The sequence below is a fragment of the Balaenoptera ricei genome, chromosome 6 (genome assembly GCF_028023285.1).
Source record: "Balaenoptera ricei isolate mBalRic1 chromosome 6, mBalRic1.hap2, whole genome shotgun sequence".
NCBI classification, from domain to species: domain Eukaryota; kingdom Metazoa; phylum Chordata; class Mammalia; order Artiodactyla; family Balaenopteridae; genus Balaenoptera; species Balaenoptera ricei.
This window is the reverse complement of record NC_082644.1, coordinates 21,678,068-21,703,145: the sequence shown is the minus strand read 5'-3', so window position 1 is coordinate 21,703,145 and position 25,078 is coordinate 21,678,068. Positions and strand designations below refer to the sequence as shown.

Here is a 25,078-nt window from a genome sequence, read left to right as displayed (position 1 = left end):
ATTTGTGTCTTTTTTCTTAAAAGTTCTGTCAAAACATTTATTGTTTTTCTTGATCCTTTCAAAGAACTGGCTTTGGTTTCATTGATTTTTTTTTTTTTTCTTTTCTGTTTTCTATTTCATTAATTTGTTTATTATTTTCTTTCCTCTATTTTCTTTGGGTTAAATTTACTTCTCATTTTATAGCTTTGTAAGGTGGAAGCTTAGATCATTGATTTTAGTTCTTCTTTCCTAATACAAACTTTTAGTATTATAATTTTAATTTCTTCATTTCAGCATGCCAGAGATGCCATTAAAAATGACTCAGAGTACTCATGGCCTTTTTGTGGAACTAATAATTATTGGTTGTTGCTAATTCATTTCTGACCTTATTTCCATTTAAAAAAATACTACTGAAATAATATTTTATGTTCTGTAGATATTATTTTCTTTTTAAGAAACAGGAAGTATATGTTAGTAATAACCTGCTGACTCATCTCTCTGCTTCCCTTCTTGCCCCACTGTATATAGTACATTCCCCACAGTGCAGCCCAAGTAATCTAAAAAATAATCACTTCATTCCCCTACTTCAAATAATTCTCAGAAATAAAGTGTGATGGGCTGAATAGTGACTCCCAAAGATGTCCATGTCCTAATCCCTGAAACCTGTGTATATGTGATCTTACAATGCAAAAGGGACATCACAGGTATGAATAAATAAAAGATATTGAAGAGGTTATCCTGGATTATCTAGTGGGGCCAATATAAAGACAGGTTCTGAATAAGGGAGAGGCAGGAGGATTAGAATTTGAGAAGAGAAATGAGAATGGGAAGAAGTTTGCAGGGAAGAGGCCCTGAGCCAAGGAATGTGGACAGCTTCTGGAAGCAGGGAAAGGCAAGGAAACTCATTCTCTAGAGCCTCAGGAATACAGCCCTGCCAACCCATTTTAGACTTCTGACCTAGAACTGTAGGATAATTCCACTAAGTTTGTAGTTATTTGTAGGGAAACTGATACCAAATGTATAAGGTCTTGCTGCTCTGGCTGCCTCACCTTCTCCTGCTTCATCTCTCACCTTTCTTGCCCTTGTCCATCCCACTTGGTCCTGCAGCCCTTGTTCTCTGTTAGACAACACTCATTCTCCTTGCAGACTACTCAGTGTTCCCTTTGCTTGGTCTCTGCTCAAATGTCATCTCCATAGACAGTTGTTACCTTGTCATTTTAACCAAAACAGCCCTCCTTACTTCTCACTCTCTGTTACATTTTCCTATTTTAGCCTCATCTTTGTACTTCTTAGTTCCTGAATTTATTTTTTACTTGTTTGTTATCAATCTGCTTCTTCTGCAGATAAGCTCATTCCCTGGAATTGGGGCAGGTGCCCATTATCAGAAGAGTGCCTAGTCCATTGACAAATAGTTCATGGGATGAAGAATTGGAAAATTTTGGTTGTTGAGAAAGTAACATTGGCAAAGATTAAATAAAACAAGCTTATTTTTGGATTCAGTACATATACAGGTGGCTTATAGGATAAAGAGGCAGCTGGCCTTGGCTGTTCTCCCTTTGTCCCCTCTCCAGGCCTGCCCAGTTAGGTCATGCAGCCTTTGGTGGGGAGGGGGCATTGGAAGGCACTGAAGGCCACAAGAGGTCCTCAGTGTAGAAGGCCCCTCTTCTACAGGGGAGGGGCCAGGGGAGTATAAAATTAACCCGTGACCCTGGGTCAGGTTCGGTAGAGCATCAGCAGCTAGAAAGGCAGAGCTGGAAATATTAGAAAGAAAACTGAATTTTTATCAGTCTGCTTCTGGCAATTCATATTTAGCAGCACAGTTTGCTTTCTGAGAGGGTCCCTTGGGAGCCAGAGTTAGCCTAGACTAGGGTTAGGGAAACTTTTTCAGTAAAGGGCCAGATATTTTAGGCTTTGTGGACCTCTTACAGTCTTTGCCATACTTTATTTAAAAAGATTAAAAAAATTTTTTTTACAGTGCTTTAGAAAAAAGTAGACTGTTTTTAGCTTGAGAGCCAAGTAACAACTGGGTGCACAGTGGTCTGCAGGCTGTACTATTCTTACCCCTGGTCCAGACTCGATTCCTTTTTCTCCTCTGCTTGGCTGAGTCCATTTCCTGAGACCTGGCCCCTCACCTGTAGCTGGAGAAGCCAGGCTGAGTTCTGTTGAGCTCCACAGGAAGATGTTAAGATGCCTGACCTGTGGAAGCTGTGTTGTGTCTCTTAACATACTTTAAAAGTGCCTTTTTCTCTTGTGCGATCGATGAATGATCCTGCAGACAACTCTGCAACTCACAGTTGTACAAATATTTTTTTCACTGATATCATCATTTGGATGAATGCTAGATTTGAAGGCTACTACCAGTTAGGATTATTTTGAGGTTTAGGGTTCCTGGAAACCTCCTGATTAGAATTTCCATTTGAATAACTTAGGACTTTGGGGGGCAAAATAAGATTTGAGAGATGGAGGTAGTCAGTATTTTCACATTCTCTAAAATAAAAATAAAGCCAACATGATTAACACATTAAGTAACAATATAATTTATTCATTTAAAATATCTGTAATACTATTATAGACTTGTTATCTCTTCCTAACTGTAAACCTCTGGTCGTTCTCTTCTCTTGAATTCTATGAAATACCTCTGTAAATTGGTTTTGTTTTTCTACAGATAGGACAGCCCTTACTGGGTGTCTTTCTTAAAGTGTTGTTTTGTTCTAGCAGGCAGTTATTCTCCTGGAGGATCTGCTTGACCCTTTTAAGGCTTGTTTTTAAAGTTTCTGATGTCTTTACTAAATGCCTGGGGTGTTCTGTACATTTTCTTGCTTCTTGCTGGTCATACGTGAACATCAGGAGTTGTTCAGACCACAGCTCCCTGTTGATGTTCTTTCTTTGATAATTACCTATGAAATGATAATTGCCTCAGCTTAAAGCTTAAGGGAACCCCATACAGATTATTAGAGCTCTCTCTGTGAGAGGCTCTCTCCTCTCTGGTTCCCTGTCCTGCAAATTCCAGCCACCCAGCCTCCCCTGCCCTCTCATGTCCATGTATCAGCAAGACCAGTGTTGTTCTGTTTAGATCTCCCTGCCTTGCACCCCAGCCTGTAAAGTGCCTTCAGAAAGAAAGCTGGAACAGTCAGTGGGCTCCCAGATCAGTCTGTCACTACCTGTTGATCAACATCTGAAAGATATTTCATATATATTGAACGAAGAAGGGCTAGTAGTCCAGTACCACTCACTCCACCATAGTCAGAAATGGAAGTCTCCAGTTCCTCTAATGGGGAATGCTATTTAAGAACCAACATCTGGGGCTAAACATGCTCATTGTTCCTTGGGTGTCTGCTTCTTGGCCCTTTTACTGGGCAGAGCTAAGAAATATGTAGATAAATAAATTAGATTATATGTATATATACACACATACTTATGTCAAGATCTGTATTTATATATTGAAAGCCATGAGTTCATACTGATAACTCCATTTCCAGTTCACCACAGGATTCATTCTCATTCTCTCCCATTCTGTATATGTATTATATGCAGTATATTTAGTCATTTGCTCAGTCCTCTTGTAGTGCAGAAAATAGTTTCAAAACTGCTGATCCATACCACTGTGATAAACACACTTTCTAACTAGAGTTTGATAGAGTATTTATGTCTTTAGACTGAGGGTATAGAGTAAAAATACTGTGTTGAAAAGTTATTTACGTTATTTCCCCTTCAGTTAATTATGTTTGATTCATATGAAGTAAAATTAGATTTCCTCACTCTTGTTTGAGTATGTGAAGTATCAAAACAATTTCAAAAGTCAAAACTATTCATGGAAGTGTCACTACTCACTTCCTCCCTCTAATCCCTTCCGATTCCCACCCTTGAGGGTGTTAATGAATCTCATTAGTTTCTAGTTTATCCATCATATGTTTCTTGTTGCAAAATTAAGGATGTACTTGTTTACCTGTTTCCATTCTTGTACAAGTAGGATTCTATACGTACTCTTTTGCACTTTACTTTTTTTCAGTTAACAATATATCCTAGAAATCATTACATATTAGTTCGTAGAAGTGTCATGATAGCTAGAAGTGGGTTAATGAGACTTTCTCAAGATGGAGATACTCTCCCAGTTTGCTTGCTGATAAAACTGATCCTGATCCTGTTGAGAGGGAGAAGTGACATGACTTTAGAAGAGAAGCCTTCAAGGACTTCCCTGGTGGTCCAGTGGTTAAGACACCATGCTTCCACTGTAGGGGGTGTGGGTTCCATCCCTGGTGGGGGAGTTAAGATCCCACATGCCATGCAGCGCAGCTTAGGGAAAAAAAAAAAGAAGTCTTCAAACAAGCCAGGGGTCCTGGGATGCTGGGCAGAATGGAGGTTTTGGGTTTTGGTTGGTGAAAGGACACTTCGCTGTGAGGAAGAATGAAGCCCTGTTTATTAGAGCCTTGAATTCTGATAAAATCCTTTTCTTTAAATGGGGAGTTGCTATAAATGACTTTGAGGAAAATTTGCTATATAGATTTTAAAAAACTAAATATTTTTTTAGAGCAGTTTTGGGTTCACAGCAAAATTGAGGGGAAAGTACAGAGATTTCCAATATACCCCCTGCCTCCACTTATGAATAGCCTCTCTCATTAGCAACATCCTCCACCTGAGTGGTACATTTGTTACAACTGATTAACCTACATGGTTACAAGTGAGTAACTTTACACAAGGGTTCACTCTTGGTGTTGTGCATTCTATGGGCTTAGACAGATGTAAAATGAAATGTATCCACCATTATAGTATCATACATAGTATTTTCACTGCCCTAAAAGTCCTCTGTGCTCTGCCTATTCATCCCCTTCACCCTCACAACTGCTGATCTTTCTACTGTCTGCATGCTTTTACCTTTCCCAGAGTGTCCTATAGCTGTTATCATACAGTATGCAGCTTTTTCAGATTGTCTTCTTTCACTTAGTACTATTCATTGACATTTTCTTCATGTCGTTTCATGCCTTGATAGCTCATTTCTTTTTATTGCTGAATAATATTCCACTGTATAGACGTATCACAATTTGTTTATCCATTTACCTACTGAAGGACACCTGGGTTGCTTCCAAGTGTTGGTGATTGTGAATAAAGCTACTGTACACAACTGTGTGCAGATTTTTAAGTGGACATAGTTTTCAACTCCTTTGGGTAACTGCCAAGGAGCACGATTGCTGGACCGTATGATGAGAGTCTGTTTAGTTTTATAAGAATTTGCCAAACTGTCTTCCAAAGTGGCTGTACCATTTTGCCTTCCTACTGGCAATGAAAGAATTTCTGTTGCTCTACATCCTCGCCAGCATTTGGTGTTGTCAGTGTTCCAGATTTTGGCTATTCTAATGAGTGTGTAGTGGTATCTCTGTTGTTTTAATTTGCATTTCTATGATGACATATATGTGGAGCATTTTGTCATAGGCTTATTTACCATGTACATATCTTCTTTGGTGAGGTGTCAAGGTTTTTGGCTCAGTTTTTAAATGAATTGTTTTTTCTTATTGTTGAGTTTTAAGAGTTCTTTGTATATTTTAGATAATATTCCTTTATCAGATGTGTCTTTTGCAAATAGTTTGTCGCAGTCTGTTGCTTGTCTTCTCATTCTCTTGACTTTGTTTTTTGCATAGCATAAATTTTTCGTTTTGATGAAGTCCAGCTTATCCATTATTTCTTTCAAGGACTGTGCCTTTGATGTCATATCTGTACATTGAATTTATAGATCAAATTGGGGAGAACTGACATCTTAACCATACTGAGTCGTCCTATCCATGAACGTGGACTATCTCTCCGCTTATTTAGTTCTTCTTTGATTTTTTTTTCATAAGTTTTGTAGTTTTCCTTGTGTGGAGCTTGTACATATTTTGTTAGATTTATATCTAAGTGTTTCATTTTTTGAGATGCTGATGTAAGCATTTTTAATTTCAAATTTCACCTGTTTATTGTTGATTATAGAAAAGCAGTTGATTTTTATATATTAACCCTGAATTCTGCAACCTTGGTATAATTGCTTATTAGTTCCAGGAATTTTTTTGTTGATTATTTTGGATTTTCTACGTAGTAGACAATCGTATCATCTGAACAATGACAGTTTTATGTCTTCCTTCCCAGTCTGTATTACCTTTTATTTCCTTTTCCTGCCTTATTGCATTAATAAGGACTTCCAGTATGACATTGAAAAGGAGTGCCTTTTACCTGATCGTAGTGCAGAAGCTTCTAGTGTCTCATCTTTAATTATGATGTTAGCTGTAGGTGTTTAATAAATATTCTTTATCAAGTTGAGGAAGTTCCCTTGTATTCCTAGTTTATTGAGATTGGGTATCATGAATGGGTATTAAATTTTGTCAAATGCTTTTCTTGCATTTATTAATATGATCATGTAATTTTTTTTTTAAGCCTGCTGATGTAATGGATTCTTTTAATTGATTTTTGAGTGCTGAGCAGCCTAGTATACCTGGGATAAATCCCACTTAGTTGTGTTGTTTAATTCTTTTTATACACTGTTGGTTTCAATTTGCTAATACTTTGTTGAGGATGTTTGCATCTGTGTTCATGAGAGATACGGGTTTGTAGTTTTCTTGTAATGTCCTTCTGGTTTTGGTATTAAGGTGTTGCTGGTCTCATAGAATGAGTTAGGAAGTATTCCTTATGCTACTGTACTGTGAAAGAGATTGCAGAAAATTGGAATACAGTTAACCCTTGAACAACACGTGTTTGAACTGTACAGATCCACTTATACACAGATATTTTTCAGTAGTAAATAGTAAAGCCCTATGTGGTCCGTGGTTGGTTGAATCCATGGATGCATGGGAACTGTGGGTCCAGAGGGCTGACTATAAATTATACACAGATTAACCTCTGTGTTGTTCAAGGGTCAACTGTAATTTCTTTTTTTTTTTTTTTTTTAATTAATTAATTTATTTATGGCTGTGTTGGGTCTTCGTTTCTGTGCGAGGGCTTTCTCTAGTTGTGGCAAGCGGGGGCCACTCTTCATTGCGGTGCGCGGGCCTCTCACTATCGCGGCCTCTCTTGTTGCGGAGCACAGGCTCCAGACGCGCAGGCTCAGTAATTGGGCCTCACGGGCCCAGTTGCTCCGTGGCATGTGGGATCTTCCCAGACCAGGGCTCGAACCCGTGTCCCCTGCATTGGCAGGCAGATTCTCAGCCACTGCGCCACCAGGGAAGCCTGTAATTTCTTCCTAAAATTTTTGGTAGAAATTTACCACTGAACCCTTCTGGACCTGGTGCTTTCTGTTTTGGAAGGTTATTTATTGATTCAATTTTTTAAATAGACATAGTCACATTCAGATTATCTGTTTCTTCTTGTGTGAGTTTGGGCAGTTTGCATCTTTAAAGGAATTGGTTCATTTCATATAGCTTATCAAATGTGTGGGCATAGAATTGTTCATAGTATTCTTTTTTGTTATTCTTTTAACATCTGTGGGATCTGTAGCAGTGTCACCTCTTTCATTTCTGATACTAAAAATCATTTGTGTCCTCCTTCCTTTTTCCTTCATAAGTATGGCTAGAAGCTTATTTATTATATTGATCTTAAGGAACCAGCTTTTTTTGTTGTTGTTGATTTTCTCTGTTGTTTTTTGTTTTCAATTTCATAATTTCTGTTTTATTATTATTTCTTTCTTCTGCTTACTTTGGATTTGATTTGCTCTTTTTCTAGTGTATTGATTTTAGATATTCTTTCATAACATATGCATTCTGTGGTGTATAAATTTTCCTCTAAGCACTGCTTTTTCTGTATACCACAGATTTCGATAAATTGTGTTTTCATTTTCATTTACTTCAAAATATTTTAAAATTTCTCTTGAGATTTCTTTTATTTATTTATTCATTTATTTTTATTGAATGAAATATTTTTTAAAATTGTATAGTGCTTGAGATTTCTTCTTTGACTCGTATTATTTAGAAGTGTGTTGTTTAATCTCTGAGTGTTTTGGAATTTTCCGGTTATTTTTCTGTTCTTGATTTCTTGTTGAATTCTCTTGTGGACTGAGAGTAGACATTGTATGATTTCTTTTCTTTAAAATTTGTTAAGGTGTGCTTTATGGCCCCAAATGGGGCCTATCTTGGTGAATGTTCCATGTGAGCTTCAGAAGAATGTGTATCCTGCTGTTGTTGGATGAAGTAGGCTATAAATGTCAGTTATATCCAGTTGATTGATGGTGTTGTTGAGTTCAATTACGTCTGTACTGGTTCTCTGCTTACTGGATCTGTCCATTTCTGATAGAGATATATTGAAATTTTAATTATGATAATGGATTCTTCTGTTTTTCCTTGCAGTTCTATCAGTTTTTGCCTCACATAGTTTGATGCTTGGTTGTTATATGTGTTAAGGATTGGGATGTGTTCTTGGAGATTTGACCCCTTTATCATTATGTAATGTCCTTCTTTATTGCTGATAGCTTTCTTGGCTTTGAAGTATGTGTGTCTGAAATTAATATAGCTATTCTTGCTTTCGATTAGTGTTAGCATGGTATGTTTTTCTCTATCAATTTATATGTGTGTTTATATTTAAAGTGGATTTCTTGTAGTCATATGTAGTTCAGTGTTTTTTTTTTATCAGCTCTGACAATCTCTGTCTTTTTATTGCTGCATTTAGACATTGATATTCAGAGTGATCATTGATATAGTTGAGTTAATATCTACCATATTAGTTACTGTTTTCTATTTGTTGCCCTTGTTCTTTGTTCCTTTTTATTTCTTCTTCTCTTTTTTGCCTTTTGTGGTTTTCAAAAGGCATTGAGCATTTTATGTAATTCCATTTTCTCTCATTTCTTAGCATGTCAGTTATATTTCCTTTTTTTACTTTTTTTTTATTGTTGCTCTAGAGTTTGCAATATACATTTATGGTTAATCTGAGTCCACTTTCAAATAATACTGCTTTATGGGTAGTATGATACATTATAATAACAAAATAATCCTAATTCTTCCCTTCCATCCTGTGTAGTAGCTATTAATTGTTTCTCTTATATATGTTTATACATATATAGGCACACATACACATATATATGTAAGATATATCCATAGGTAAACATAATCAAATACTATTATTATTTTGAACACATTGTTCCCTGTTAGGTCAATTAAGAATAAGAAAAGTAAAAGTTTTTATTTTACCTTCATTTATTCTTCTTTGATGCACTTTCTTTATGTAGATACAAGTTTCTGACTATAATTTTCCTTCCCTCTAAAGAACTTTTTTTTTTTTTAATATTTCTTGCAAGGCAGGTCTGTTGGCAACATATTTCCTCAGTTTTTGTTTATCTGATAAAGTTTTTTTTTTATAAATTTATTTATTTAATTTTATTTTTGGCTGCATTGGGTCTTCGTTGCTGCATGTGGGCTTTCTCTAGTTGCAGCAAGTGGGGGCTACTCTTTGTTGTGGTGTGTGGGCTTCTCATTGCAGTGGCTTCTTTTGTTGCACTGGCTCTAGGCGCGCGGGCTCAGTAGTTGCGGCTCACGGGCTCTAGAGAGGCGCAGGCTTAGTAGTTGTGGCGCACGGGCTTAGTTGCTCCGTGGCATGTGGGATCTTCCTGGACCAGGGCTCGAACCTGTGTCCCCTGCATTGGCAGGCAGATTCTCAACCACTGCGCCACCAGGGAAGCCCCTCTGATAAAGTTTTTATTTCTCCTTCGCTTTTGAAGGATAATTTCACAGGTACAGAATTCTAGGTTTGGTATTCTTTTTCTCTCAACACTTTAAATATTTCACTCCACTCCTTGCTTGCATGGTTTCTGAGGAGATGTCAGATGTAATTCTTATCTTTGTTCTTTTATAGGTAAGATGTATTTTTCCTCTGGCTTCTTTCAGAATTTATGTTTGACTTTTTGGTAGTTTGAAAATATGCCTAGGTGTTTTTTTTTTTTAATTTGTTGGTTGCTTGGTTTTTGCATTGGTGTTCTTGGTGTTCTCTGCCTGGTTTTCGCTGAGCTTTCTGGATCTGTGGTTTGATGTCTGACATAAATCTGGGGAAATTCTCAGTCATAATTGTTCCAGATTATACCTTTTGTAGTTGTCCCTCAGTCCTTTGATGTTGGTGTTTTTGTTTTTGTTTTTTGTTTTTCAGTCTTTGTTCCGTTTTTCAGCTTTGGAATCTATTGTGACATCCTCAAGCTCAGAGATTGCTTCCTCAGCTCTGTCCTGTCTACTGAGAAGATCATCAAAGCCAGTGTTCATTTCTTTTACAAAGTTTTTGATCTCTAGCATCTCTTTTTTGTTTCTTTCTTAGGGTTTCCATCTCTGCTTGCATTGCCTATCTGTTCTTGCATGCTGTCTGCTTTATTCATTATAACCCTTAACAATTTGTTTCAAATTCCTGGTTTATAATTCCAACATGTCTGCTACGTATGCTTCTGGTGCTTGGTCTGTCTCTTTAAATTGTGTTTTTGTGATTTGGTACGCCTTTTAATATTTTCTTGATAGCCTGACATGATGTACTGGGTAAAGGCTGTGAATAGGCCTTTAGTAATGTGGTAAGGTGCTGTGGGGAGGGGAAGTGTTCTATTGTGCTATGATTAGTTCTCAGGCTTTTAGTGAGCCTATGCCTCTGAACTGTGAACTTCACAAGTGTTTCTCAGGGTTTTTTTGCCCCCTTAGGTGGGACTGGATGACTAGAGTGGGCTAGAGTTTGACATTTCCCTTCCTCCAGGTCAGTTAGGCTTTGGTTTATCAGTTTTCCCTGAAGGCAGGCCTTGTTAAGAATAGAGTGCTCTGGTATTTCAAAATGATTCCTTTGCCCCTTCCTCTGTCAGAAGGAGGAGGGGATTTTTCACCAGTATTTATTTTGAGAAGCTGGTTAGGCTCTTGGAGGTAAATCTCAGAAAACTGTGGAGTACCCCTAGAGTTTTTAACCCTCAGAGTTGTTCCTACTGAGCCTCCAGCAGTTCATCAATTACAGTTCAGGTTTTCTGACCCTGGCACTGGTTTCCACTGCTCCTGAGTCTCTGCTCTGGTATGTTGTGATTCTCTGTATCTGCCTGTTTGTTTCTTCAGTCTTGGGAGCAGTGGTTTGCCCTGTGTCCTCCTCACCTCTCTTTCAGATCCTAGAAGAGTTGTTGATTCAGTCTATTCAGCTTTTTACTTGTTGTTAGGACAGAGTGACAACTTCCAAGCTCCTTGTATGTGGAACCAGAAACTGTAAGTCCCTGTAACTTTTTATAGATTGAAATTTTATGTTTAATCGGATAAAAGGTGGTTTCAGATCCAGGATGAAGAAATCTAAGCTAAAAGTACTTGAGAATTTAGTGTTGCTATTAAAGTTTTAGAAGCTATGAAGGTAGTCATAACAAGAAGATTATGTTCCTGAACCTTATTTGGTTCTCTCCCATGCTAAACCTTGGCTAGAAATTCCCTGTAATAATTAGGGCTAACCAATACCCTCACCAATCAAGATCCCATTCCTTGAGAACAGATGTAGAGTGAATCTGACCCATTTGTTATCATTTGTAATATATCATCTAGTAGATAATAAGCATCAGATGGGAATCTCTCAGCTTCAGGTTACAGAAAAATTGATTCAAGTTGACTTAAACTACAAGGTAGTTAGGATTGCTCTAATTCAGTGATTCTGGGCTGTTATGAAATTCCTTTGGCTTCACTGTCTTCTATATGCCACCTTCATCCAGTTTGGTAGCCTGAAGCTTCAGTAGTTCAGGGCCTCCTATCCATGTATGACCATGTTGAAATGAAGAGAAGAGAACGCTTTTGCCCAAATCCAAGCTGGAACCCTCAGATTGATCTTGATTTGACTTCTCAGGGGAAGAAACTGTGCTGATTTGCTATGGGAATGGATTTAACTTCTTTCAAAGTACATGCAATGTTGGGGGGGGGGGGTGGTAGAGGCAGACAGCAGAACAAAAATAAGGCCACCTTTAGGAAGTAGGAGGAGGGCGGTAGATGCTAAGTAAACAGCCAATATTCATGAGTTTTAAAATTCCTGCTATAAACTGTCTTCATTAGGGTCCAGCTATAAAGAAAACACATGGATTTCTTTCATTTATTCATCTTTTATCAGATTTCTTGGAGGGGAGCCTGTCATGGGCTAGGTACTATTCTAGGATCTGGGAATACAGCAGTAAGTAAGACAGAAATCACCTGCTCTTGTGGAGCCTCCATAGGCATGGGGGTAGGGGAGGCAGTGAAAAAAAAATTAACGTAAATGTGTACTGTGTCAGATGAATGCTCTGAATCCAGATAAAACTGGACAAGAAAAATGAGTTCTTGTGGCTGGCATGGAGGATTGCTGTTCCATATATGGTGAAGAGGGAAGACCTCTCTGAGAAGGAGATAAATAAGTAGAGTCCTGGAAGAAGTGAACTAGTCCTGAAGAAGTTCACTGGAAGAAGTGAACTTCCCTTGTGGATACCTGGGGAAGAGTGTTTTAGGCAGAGAGGTAAGCAAGAACGGAGCCTGGAGGCAACATCATACGTTGCAAGATAATGGGAGAGTAAGAAGGTTAGTGTCTCTGGAGTCGAGTGGACAAGATGAGTTCTAGGAGGTGATGTCACAGAAGTAGTAGGAGTCCAAGTGACATAGAATTTTCACTTATACTTCGAGTGAAAAGAGAATCTGGGGTGTTTTAAGCTAAGGAGTGACCTGAAAAGACTAAGTTTTAAAAGGCTTGCTCTGGCTGTGTGTTGAGAATAGACTGTTCCAGAACTTCTGTCTTTGATCCCCTGCAGTTATGATCATACTTGGACCAGTGTAGTAGTGGAGGTGGTGAAAAATTGTTGGATTCTACATGTATTTTGAAGGTGGAGACATGGATTTACTGATGAAAAGGAAGGGGTATGAGGGAGAAGAATCAAGGTTGACTCTATTTTGATTGGAACATTGGAAGGATGGGGTTACCATTAACTGAGGAGTGGAAGAATGCAAGAGGAGCATATTCTGGGGAGGAAATTTAATAGTTGGGGGAGGGGAGCATTTATTGTGTTTATAAGATGCATATTAGACATTCAACTGGATATGTCTAATAGGCAGCTGAATTTAGGAGTCTGTAGTTAGTTCAGGGTAGAGGTCTGGGCTTGAGGTAAAATTTTTGACATCATTGGTATACAGGTGGTATTTAAACTTCTGAATAAATGAAATAAGAACAAGTAAAACAGTCAATCCAGAAGATGGTTAAAAAATAGGGAGGGAGATGGAGGGAGAAAAAAAAGAACTAATGGGCTAAATATCCTAAAATGCAATTGTAGAAATAAATTGAAATTTATTACTTATCATAGTGAATGTAAGTGTACTAAATTCTTGAATTAGAAGACAAGCAATGGCTGGCTTAAGAAAAGTTATCACTAAGCTGCTTATAAGAAACACCTAAAGCATAAGGACATTGAAAGTTGAAGAGTAGAAAAAGGTATACCAGTCTAATGCTGACTAAAAAAAGCTGGTATAACTATATTGATATCAAAGGAAATAGACTTTAAAACAAATTTTTATTAGAGATAGTAATTATTAGAGATAAAGAAGGTCACTACATAATCATAAAAGATTCAATTTCCCTTGTAGATATGATGATTCCCAGCTTTTTTGCTGTTAGAAACAGCCTCAAAATATATAGTGCAAAAATTGATATCACCCTGAGGAAAAATGGACAAATCCACCACCATAATGGGAATTTTTAGCACTTTTCTTAGTTGATGATAGATTAAACAAGGAAAAAGTAAGTCTATAGGAGATTTGAATACGTCAGTTAGTAAACTTAACCCTTATATCGTCAGAGTCCCCTGGACCCAGATTTGACTAGTTTCTTTTTTGAACAATTTTGCTTGTATGGATTGATGTTTTATGACTTTGATTCTTTCTTAGAGGTCTTCTGAAGAACAGAAAATTTACTTTAAAAAAGAAAATTAAAACTCCTTTTCTCTTGCAGTTACTGTATGGGTTCATTGGAACTTTTTATGAATCTAAGATGCTGTGGGTTCTTATCTCATATCACTGTATCTTTATATTGGTAATTTCATCATCCTAGGAATGATTTTTATCATTACTCTTTAATTATTCCCAACTATGCTAAGAAAAACTAAAATAAGAAAATGGAAGAAATACGGAATTGTCTAGAAAGATGTTGTAGAGGTCAAATCATTGCTATTGCATTATCTTTTTTTTTTTTTATTGCATTGCCTCAAGAGTTGCACATATTTTAAGAAAATATAACTGAAGTCTGGAGGTACCATCTTTGTAGTCATTCTTTTAGTTATCACTGAACACAGTTGAGAATTTAGAATTTTTCATTTTCTACACATAATGGTACAAGAGTAGAAAAGTTGACAGAGGAAGACATTTCACAGTTTTTAGATGGGTAAAATAATGGTCAAAAGAGACAGCAGACTGTAGGCCCTAATCATGATGGTGAACTTGATCGTATGAGTGAAATCTTAGACTGTGAGTCATCAGATGACAATATCCTAGATGAATTTTCTTGAACTCAAGAACTGATGAGTGAGCAAGTATATTTCTGTGGTTTCTATAAAGGAAGTATGGAATTTGCATCCAATTAGTCATTAGGTAGGAAGGACTTCACCACGCAGTATTTTGTGTATTTTGTGACAAGAAGTTGGGCTATTCAGTTTTTCCAAAAGGATATGTGACATATTCTTGCATTTCATATGATGATGTACATGAGCATTTACTTGATACAGCTTGTAATTGAAGAGTGTTGAAGGCAGGTGTGTATACAGAGGTGACAGGAAGGGACTATATGGTATAGAAAAGAAAACAAACCATTGATCATTCTGATGGATGTTTATAAATCTAAAAATGAATATTTACAATCAGGGAAAAATGAATATGGCTGTCCTCAACAAGTTTATGAGCCATCCAAATTTTCAAAAGCACAGCATTTCTACAATGCAAGTTCAAGAAGAAGCAGAAGTAATGATCATTTAGTGGAGCTATATTTGAAATCTGGAATCAGATTTTATAAAACTATATGTCCCAGGTTCATGTGTGTCAGTTGATGACCAGTTTCATTCAAATGATATAACCCTTTTCATATGTGTTCATGTGTGTATGTGTGTGTGATATATGTAAGTATGTGAGTGTATATATGCATACACTATGCATTTGTAGGTATGTATATGTATAATACACATATGTGCACATACCAGGAAAATATAAAAATATATAGATTTTATGTATTTAAGTTTTGACTGAAATTTCCAACTAATTTGATTTTTTATCGTCCTTTTATTTTTCTGTAAATTATTTATAAAATGACCTAAATATTAAATAAAATATTAATACAAAGAGTCTATCAGCCCAGCTGATAAAGGGTGTTGATTATTTTTCCCGGCCTACTGAGGGTTAAGGTAATGTACCTGTGTGGATCATTGCCCTCAGCCGTTGATGACTGTGCATCTCTTTTAAGCACACATGGAATATTCATGAAAATTAACCATCTGCTTGACTGTAAAACCTGCACAGATTTCAAAGGCTGAATTCTGTGACTACAGGCAGTTAAGATACAAGTCATTTACAAAAGGTAATTAGAAAAAGTCCCCTACAGTGGGGAATTTAAAATAACTTCTAAATAACTTACAGCTCAACAAAGGAATCTTAATGGAAATTAGAACATATTCAGAATTAAATTCTAACAAAATACTTTAAAAGTTGTGTAATATAGTTTAGATTGTACTTTAAGAAAGAATAAATGCTCAAGATGAATAAACTAAGAATCCAATTTTTTAAAATGACAAAAGTGACTACAGATTAAACCCAGATAGGGTAGAAGGAAAGAACTGAAGATGAACATAAACTTATGACTTGGAAAAATAAACAGTAAGTAATAGGATAATAAAGTCCAAAGTTGGTTCTTCAAAAGTCAAATAGTCAAATTTCTGACAAGATTTATCAAGGGTGAGGGAATAACTAAACAATATTCAGATTGAAAAAGGATCTCATAGGTATAAACTTCACAGAGATTAATCTGGTAAGATAATATTAAGAATAACTGATGTCAGTGAATTTGAAATTTTAAGTGGAATAGGTAAATTATTAGAAAATAAAACTTAACCAAAACTGACTTAAGAAATCGAAAACCTGACTAGTCCCGTAACAATGAAAACACGTGGTCTCCATGACTGCAGAGGAACATTCTCTCCAGACATTTCATGGAACAGATAATTCCAGTCTCACATATATTCTTTGATAAGTTAAAAAAAAGAAAGACCCTTTCTCAGCTGCTTTTCTGAGGCTAGAATAACCCTGATACAACCACCATACAAGAGCAGTACAGGAGAGGAGAACAGACACATCTTCTGGTTTTAGATAGACACCTCCCCAGGACACAGGGAGCATCTGTTCCGTCTGGTGCTTTTTGGAGGTTAAGATGCAGATTGAGCCACCTGGAAATCCTGGCTTATCTTGACCTGATGTTTTGGTTGGATGGAGGAGATGAAAGCCTATGTGGAGCGGGAGCAAAAAAGACCAGGGTGCTTTGGATTGATAGTACATGTACATAAACTGGAACAATTCTGAAATGATGACTTTGTTCACTGCACAGTAATGTTCTACAAAACTGAGACATTTCATCTTTTACTACTAAGAAAAATGCAGCTTAAAGCTACCATTTCTCACCCGTTAGATGAGCAGAACTTACTAAGTGTGGCAATACCAGGCACTGGTAATGATGTGGAGCAATGCACTGCTGGTGATAACATATGGAGGTGGAATTACTTTGGAAAAACAATTTGGTATTAACTTTTAAAGATCATTTTCACTTCACATGACCCAGCACCTGCACTCCGAGGGAAAAGACTTAAAGCAGTTATCCCCCAGACTGAGGTTGGGTTCTCCTCTAGGCATTCAGGAGATACAGATTATTTAAAAGGGACCTAGTTGATAACTTGTATGTACTTTTTTGTAGAACTTTTCAGGCTGATCTGCAAGTTAAGTTACTCTTTACCATCTTCTCTTTCATAGTTGCTCTTCTTGCACTTTACAGTAGTCAATCCTGATTTTGCCTTTTTTTGCTTCCTTGACCCAGGGAGGAAGAAAGCTCTGAATTGCTATAAAAGGGGTATTTTAAAATACTAATGTTGAGAATTTCAACTAGGATCCTATTCTTACTCTGGCAGTTTCCAATTCATTGCTTTCAGCATAATTTAAGGACAGTAAAGTTTTTATGGAATTGTTAAATGCTTCTTGATTACTATGTGATTTTTCAAGAGCTGGGTCTAAAGGAGTTGAAAGAATTGGGTGACATTGCTGAAGTATTCTAGCAATAAATGATTTTCATGCATAGATATATGAAATGATAGAAGGAGGGAAGGTAGTCTTATCTATCTCATTGAGATACATTTCCCAGAAAAGTTTACTTTTAATATCTAGTTGTTATCAGATTTGTAATATATTTATGCTTCAATCAATTTTATGCTAATAATACTTGTAATGAAAAGTCAGTCCAGAGGAAAACTTCTAAACTTAGTGCTTCATGGTTACAGGGAATTTAATAAAAATTAATTTAGTTTAAACAATATATATGTTTTGTTGCAAAGAAATATGACAGTGGTCAAAAGAAAAATTTTAAGCATAAAAGCTGATTGCATCAGAAAAAAATAGCAGCAAAGTGTTGTAGAAATACAACACTTCATAAAGTTGTTCATAAAGAAAATAAATGACGTAGTATTTCTTATCGTTAAGCAAGGATTTGTTTCTTGTTTCAGACATGAATGATGTTGAGAGTCAAGTCACTGTGGTATGTAGATTGCCCTGGATGCATTGACAGTGGTATATATCAGTTGTATTTTAAGCTGCCAGTGTTTATAGTGTACTGCAATCCTTGCAACTATTTAAATTATGAAAAATTTTAGATGTCAATATAAAACTGTTCAAGGGAGTGCATCGTTTTTCAAAATTCGTTTCAGCTGTAATGGGAACAAAAAATGTTGAAGACCACTGACTTGGAGCATTAGCTCTTGAGCATTAGCTCAAGGGGGATGGTAACACTCATTGGGGAAGATATTAGAATTTAGGGGGACATTTTTGCTTGTCACAATGACTGAGGGGCTTTACTCTCATTTGGTTATTGGGGGCCAAGGAAGCTAAGTATCCTGCAATGTACAACAAAGAATATTATCATTGTTTTCCATAACTTTTCTATTCACTGGACTAGTCCGCGACAAAGATAAATAGGTAGAAATTTACTACATAGTAATCCTAAAGCATATTCAAAAGAAGGAATTTATAAAAAAAAGTCCAAATATTTTAGGAGAGGACCATTTTAGTGGGCAATATTTAAATGAACTATATTCTCTCAGAATTGTTAAATAATATATTAACTCCATGCATTGTCTACTTGGGGTATTAACGTTTCTGATCACTACATATTTAGTTGAAAAGAGTTTGCGGTAGATACTGCAAAAGCAATACAAATAATTAAAAATATGTAACTTAGACCCAAATATTAAATTATCAGGAATATATGGACTACAGAGATCTTACTGAATTTTATTATACTTTCTCAGTAAGACCAGTGTGATCATACTATTTAATGTTGTAATGTGGTTCACAACTTTACTTCCCTCTGCACTCTAGATTCACACTTTCCTGTTATTTTTACTCCCAAACATTTATCACTTTTTATCTTGGTTATTTATTATATTTATTTTTTAGTATCTTTTTGTCCCCCTTGTTTAGAGACATAGTGTAAGAGGAGAGGGTGGGAGACAGAAAGAGCAGCCCTTTTGAGGAGTTTGGCTTTAAAAAAAAAGAGGAGAGAAATTGGTGATAGCTGGAGCAGGTAATGTGTATGGAGTCAGGATTTTTTTTTTGTCATTTTTTTTCATTTGTGTTTTGGGCAGGAAAGTTGGATTTGTTGGTGGGCGTGAGTAAGGAAGGGAAAGCACCACGGCTTTCATGAGTGCAGGGTCTGCCATTTGTCCAGGGGGCCCACGATTAGGGATGTATTTGACCCATAGTCATCCAGGATGATCCACTTTTCTGCCACCATGTCTTCAGATTCATCCACTTCTTGGAGATGTGGATCTTCTGGGGCCCAGAAACTTGAACTTGGCCCTGTGTGGGGCCTTAATCACTTGCTCCTTGTTCTGCAGTTTGGTGCAGATGGATGTGATGACTTGGCCAGTGTGGACCCTGGCCACTGCGTGCTGGGCTTTCCAAAGGCACCCTGCATACCTGTCTGGAGCCTAGATTGGGGACAGCATGATGCCAGACATGAATGTCCACTGGTAAGGGCTGTCTCGAAGGTCCTTAAGGGCAACCCATACAAGCAACAGGCTGCATGCACTACCAGGGAAGCTGCTTTTTTTTTTTTTTTTTTTTTTTTTAGTGCCTTAGTTATCTGTTTTTTTTTTTAACATCTTTATTGGAGTATAATTGCTTTACAGTGGTGTGTGAGGCTGCTTTTTGCAGCCATTGCACACCAGGCCTCCACAGAGAAAAGATGCCTGATTGGCTGCAGAAGGAATTTTTTTTTTAACGTAAATTTTTAAATTGAATTATAATGTACATAGGGAAAATTGCACAAACTGTAAGTAATAAATTTCTGCAAAATGAACTCACCTGTGCAGTCACCACCCAAATTAAGAAATGAACACTGCCATTACCAGCACACCGTAATTCATCCCTTATGCTTCTTCCTATCGTTAACCATCTCTCACCCAAAAGATAGTGGAGGTTTTTCTGATTTTTATTACCAAATACTAATTTTGCCTGTTTTCAAACTTTATGTAACTGGAATTATCCAGCATGTATCTTTTAAGGTTGACTTCTTCTCAACACGTTTGTGGGATTCAGTATGTACTGTTCATCTAGGAATAGTATATTCGTATTTGTGGGAATATTTCACAGTTTATTCATTTTGCTGTTGATGAATGTTTGGGTTATTGCTGGTTTCAGCTATTCTGAATAATGCTTCTGTGAATATGCTTATACGTGTCCTTTAGTGTACATATCATGTGTTTCTGTTGGGTGTGTATACTTGGGGTGGAATTGTTTTCCAAAGTGATTTTTTTTTTTACCAATTTTACTCCCAGCAGAGAACTCAAATCAGAGTTCTCATTGCTCTATACCTTCACCAACACTTTAGCACTGTACTGCTTATAAAACTATCTGTGTTTGTAATCGGTGTTTCCTTGATGATTAGTCATGTTGTATTCCTTTTCATCTCCTTTTAGCCAATGTTATATTCTCTTCTGTGAATTATCTGTATGAATCTTTTGCCTATATTTTATATTTGGGTTATTTATATTTTTCTTCCTGATTTATAGTTCTTTACATGCACAGAACAGATGTATTTAAGATACCATTTCCCACTCTTTTACTTGTATATTCACTCGCTTAGTGATGTCCTTTAATGAACAGAAGTTTTTAATTTTAAAGAACTCTAGTGTTTTCCTTTTAAAGGTGTTGGAAAAACCTTTTAAAAATCTTTGTCTATACCAAAATCTTGAAGATATCTGGATATTTTCATTTAGAAGTTATTTGTTTTACCTTTCAAATTTAGGCTGTAATGCACCATTAACTGATTTGTTTGTGTATATGATACGAAGGGTCAAGAATTGTTTTTCCCCATATGAACCTTCAGTGGTCCCAGCCCCATTTATTGGAATGTTCCAGCAGTGCCATCTTTGTCATAAATCAAGCAGGTCTTTTCTGGACTTGCTATTCTGTTCCATTGCTCTGTTTCTCTATCTTTGAGCCAGTGTCACGTTTTCTTAATTACTGTAGTTTTATAATACATCTTATTTTAATATAAATTCTCCAGCTTTTTCTTCTTCAAGATTATCTTGACTATTATTGGGCCTTTGCATATCCACTTTGTCAATTTCTAAAAAAGCATTGGGATTTTGATTGGAACCACATCGAATCTATTAATTTGGAGAGAATTTACATCTTTTAGTATGGAATCGTCTAACATGAAATGATATATTCCTCCATTTATTTAGGACTTCTTTAATTTAGATTTTGTAGGTTTTTGTGTCAAGATTTTATACAACTTTTATTAGATTTATTCCTTGGCTCTTTGATTTTTGAATGTTAATATAAATGGTATCTTTTTAAAACTTCACAAATTTCTTTTGCTAGTACATAGAAAGTTGATTTTTTTATATTGAACCTATATCCAGCAACCTTACTAAATTCACTTATTTTTATGATTTGTAAATTCTTTTGGATATTCTTCAAGTATAATTAAGTCATCTGCTAATGATGGAAGTTTTATTTTTTTCTTTCTGTTCCTTGTAATTAAAAAAAATTTCTTATTACACAAACTAGTACATCTGTTCCCATCTGTAGAAGTGATAAAGAATACTTGTCTCATTCTTGATCTCTGAGAGGAAGTAATTGACCATTAAAGGTGGTGTTAGCTATAGGTATTTTGTAATTACTCTTTATAAAATCAAAAAGATTCTTTTCTTTGCTATGAATTTTTAATTAATAATGAGTGTTAATTAGAGAGGACACCAAAAGTACAAGTAATAAAAGAGAAAAATTGATAAATTGGACTTCATTAAAATTAAACTTCAAAAAACCATCAAGAATCATCAAAAGATCAGCCACAGATAGGGAGAAAATATTGTGAATCGTATTTCTGAAAAAGGACTTGTATCCAAGATATAACTCTTACAACCCAGTAAGAATAAAATAAATTATCCATCAAAAAAATGAGCAAAAGATTTGAATAGACATTTCACTCAAGAAACTGTATGAATGGCTAATAAGCACCTTGAAAAGATGCTAACCTCATTAGTCATTAGGGAAATGCAAATTTAAAACCATAATAAATACCACTTCATGTCCACTAAAATGGCTATGATAAAAGGGCAGACTAGTGTTGGTGACCTTGTAGGACAACAGAGACCCTTAGGCATTGCTGATAGGAATGTAAAGTGGTGCAGCCACTATGGAAAACAGTGGCAGGTTTTTTTTCTTCTTTCCTTTTTTAAGTTAAATAGAAATTTACAATATAGCCCAGCAATTCCACTCTATCCAAGACAAGTGAAAAAATTTCTTTACACAAAGACTTGTATGCAGACGTTCATGGTAGTATTTTTCATAATAGCCAAAAAAGTAGAAACAACCCAAATGTCCATCAGCCAATGAATGGATAAACAAAATGTCTGTCCCTACAATGAAATACTATTTGGTAATAAAAAGATAAAAAGTACTGATGCATCTTTATATCATGGATGAACCTGAAAAACACTACGCTATGTGAAAGAAAGAAACAGAAGACCATATATTATATGAGTTTATTTATATGAAATGTTCAGAAAAGGCAAAATTATAGGAAAATATCAGTAGATTAGTTTGGGGCTAGAGGTGAGAACAGGGAGTGACTGCATATGGGTGTTAGGGATCTTTTTTGTGATAATGGAAATGTTCTAAAACTGGGTTGTGGTGATGGTTGTACAACTCTGTAAATTTACTTTAAAAATATTGAATTGTGTATTTTAAATGACTGAATTTTATTTTATGTAAATTATACCTCAGTGAAGATGTTAAAGAATGAGTGTTGAATTTTATCAACTACTTTTCTGCAACCTACTGAAAATTTATATGATTTTCACCTTTCTCAATTACGTAAATTAAAAATTTCATAAATTAAAAAATTTAATGTTAAAAATTTAAGTCCAGTCGTAAATCTTGGACTGAGTATAAATTGGTCTTGATATATTTTATTTATGTTACTACTAAGTATGATACACTGATACTTTGTTTAGGATTTTTTGAGACTTTATTTATGAGAAAAATTGACCTGTCATGTTTTTTTCTTACAATGTTCTTTTCAAGTTTTTGTTTTGCTGTTCTCCATGTAAGCATTTTTAAGATTGATGGTAAATGTTTTTCATTATATGTTTGGAAGAATTTACTATTGGAGCCATATGGGCATGCAGTTTTCTTTGTAGGAAAGTTTTTAATTACATATTCAATTTCTTTAATATGTATTTGTGTTTTCAGATTTTCTATTTCTTTGTCAGTTTTAATAAGTTGTGTTTTCCTAGGAATTTGTTCATTTCCTGTCGTTTTTCAAATCCATTGGGCCAAAATTTTTAATAATATTGTTTTATTGTCTGTAAAATCCTTAGTATTACCCTCCTTTTCATTCTCGATTGGGACTTGTGCCTTCTCTGATTATCTATGATGAGTCTTGCTAAAAGGTCTATCATTTATTTTAGTTTTTTTTCAAAGAACCAACTATTTTGATTTTTCTCTCGCACATTTGTTTTCTATTTAAAAGTTTTTTTTGCTCCAGTTTCTACTTTGGGATTAATTTTTTCCTATTTTTTACTTCTTGATAGGAATATTTGAAAGGATATTTGAGTGCTTGCTTTATCAGTTACTGTGAAAGGTCTGCTAAAATCCACTATGGTTGTAGACCTGGCAGTTTTTCATTTTAGTTCTGTTAGTTTTTGCTTTATGTATTTTGGGGCTGTCTTTTTTATGTATGCCAATTTAGAATTCTTATGGCTTTTTTAATGGATCATCATATTTATTATTATAAAATAACCCTCTAGCTTGAGTGATGTTTCTTGTCTTACTTCTTTTTTGTCAGAGATGAAGATAACTTTACAAGTTTTCTTTTGCTTAGTGTTTGCAAGTTTTTTACCCTTTTACTTTAACCAGTCTGTGCCCTTATATTTTAAGACATATCACTTGTAAGGAGTATAAAATAAGATTTTAAACTCTACTCTCATAATCTGCTTGAAGAATTCCCTGTAGTGTTTCTTTTCGCGTGGGTCTGCCGGGGACAAATTGTTGTTTGTGGATGTGTGTGTCTGTGAGTGGGTGTGTAAAATGTCTTTATTTCACCATCATTTTGAAGGATAGGTTTGATTTGTTTGGAATTCTAGATTGGCAGTTATTTTCTTTCTTCACTTTAAAGATACTCATTTTCTGTCTCATACCATTGTGTGGATAAAGCTGCATTCCATAACGAGACACATCTTCTACACTTCTCTGCTGGGACTAGTGTGCAGTTAATGGGCCACACGTGTTAAGAGCAAACCTTGATTCCCTTTAGGTCCTGGCATGGCTTCCAGCAGCCTAGTCTCTTTAACCTGAGTGTGGTTTTCAAAGCCTGCTGTGTGGTCACAGGGGCAGAATGTTGGTAAAGACCCCCCATCGGAGCTCTAGTTAGTGTGTTAGAGGGTACCCTAATGGCGCCCTGAGGCCGGAGGATGTGATGGATCCCATGATGCAGTTACAGGGGCTCCTTCAGGACCACCTCATCCAGCGTCCCTATCTGTCCCATCAGCTTTCACTTCTTCATTGCTTTGGCTCCTCTTTCGTCTATTCCCTTCCCCCATACCACACTACATTTAGCTACTTTTATTAACCAATATGTATTAGCTAACATGCACTAGGCAACATTTTATATTCTCAATTTAAAATTATGTTCTTAATGTTAAATGACAGTGAGTTGAACCATTATTTCTTTAACAAATACATCCTACTAGTTTAGAATTCTTTTGACACTACTAACATTTTTCTTCCATGCTAAATTTTAATTCTTCATGGAAAAAATTAATTATGACATCCAAAAATCATGACTACCTACCATATTGAGTACCCACCACTTAAGCAACACAGTATTACAAATAAGATTGAAGTTCTTTGTGTCTATTGCCAATCACATCTCTCTCCCTCCCCCACAGAGGTCACCACCAATTGAATTTGGAATTTATCATTTCCATGTATGTTTTATATCCCTACATAGCATTCTTCTTTTAAAAACTTATTTAAATGGTTATTATCCTGTGTATCTTTCAGTAATTATATATAATGATAAATATTTATTGTATTTATTTATATAATTATAAATCCTTCAACATCATTAGATTTATCCATATTTATACTCTAATTCCTTCATTTTCATGCTGCGCATATAACATTTTGTTGTATAAATATGTCCCAGTTTTATTATTAATCCTTTTGGTGGATTTAGGTTTTTTCCATTTTTTTTGCTATTTTTATACATGTTGCATTGAATGTTGTATGTATTTCCTTGGGCATATATTTGAGAGATTTTCTAGGGTATATATACCTAAGAACTGATGGGTTGTAGGATATGTGTTTTGTCAACTGCAGTTCTCACTTCCACAGGAAGTATATGGGCT

General features: G+C 35.7%; 1 protein-coding gene and 2 pseudogenes across 3 annotated transcripts in view; 1 reads left to right on the top strand and 2 right to left on the bottom strand.

Moving 5' to 3' along the window:
• AUH (AU RNA binding methylglutaconyl-CoA hydratase) overlaps positions 1-25,078 on the top strand; it is a 162,760-nt gene that overhangs the window by 30,031 nt on the left and 107,651 nt on the right. The gene's annotated exons all lie outside the window — the stretch shown is intronic.
• LOC132368274 (small nucleolar RNA SNORA70) lies at positions 19,192-19,287 on the bottom strand (annotated as a pseudogene).
• On the bottom strand, positions 19,333-19,419 carry LOC132368276 (small nucleolar RNA SNORA70; annotated as a pseudogene).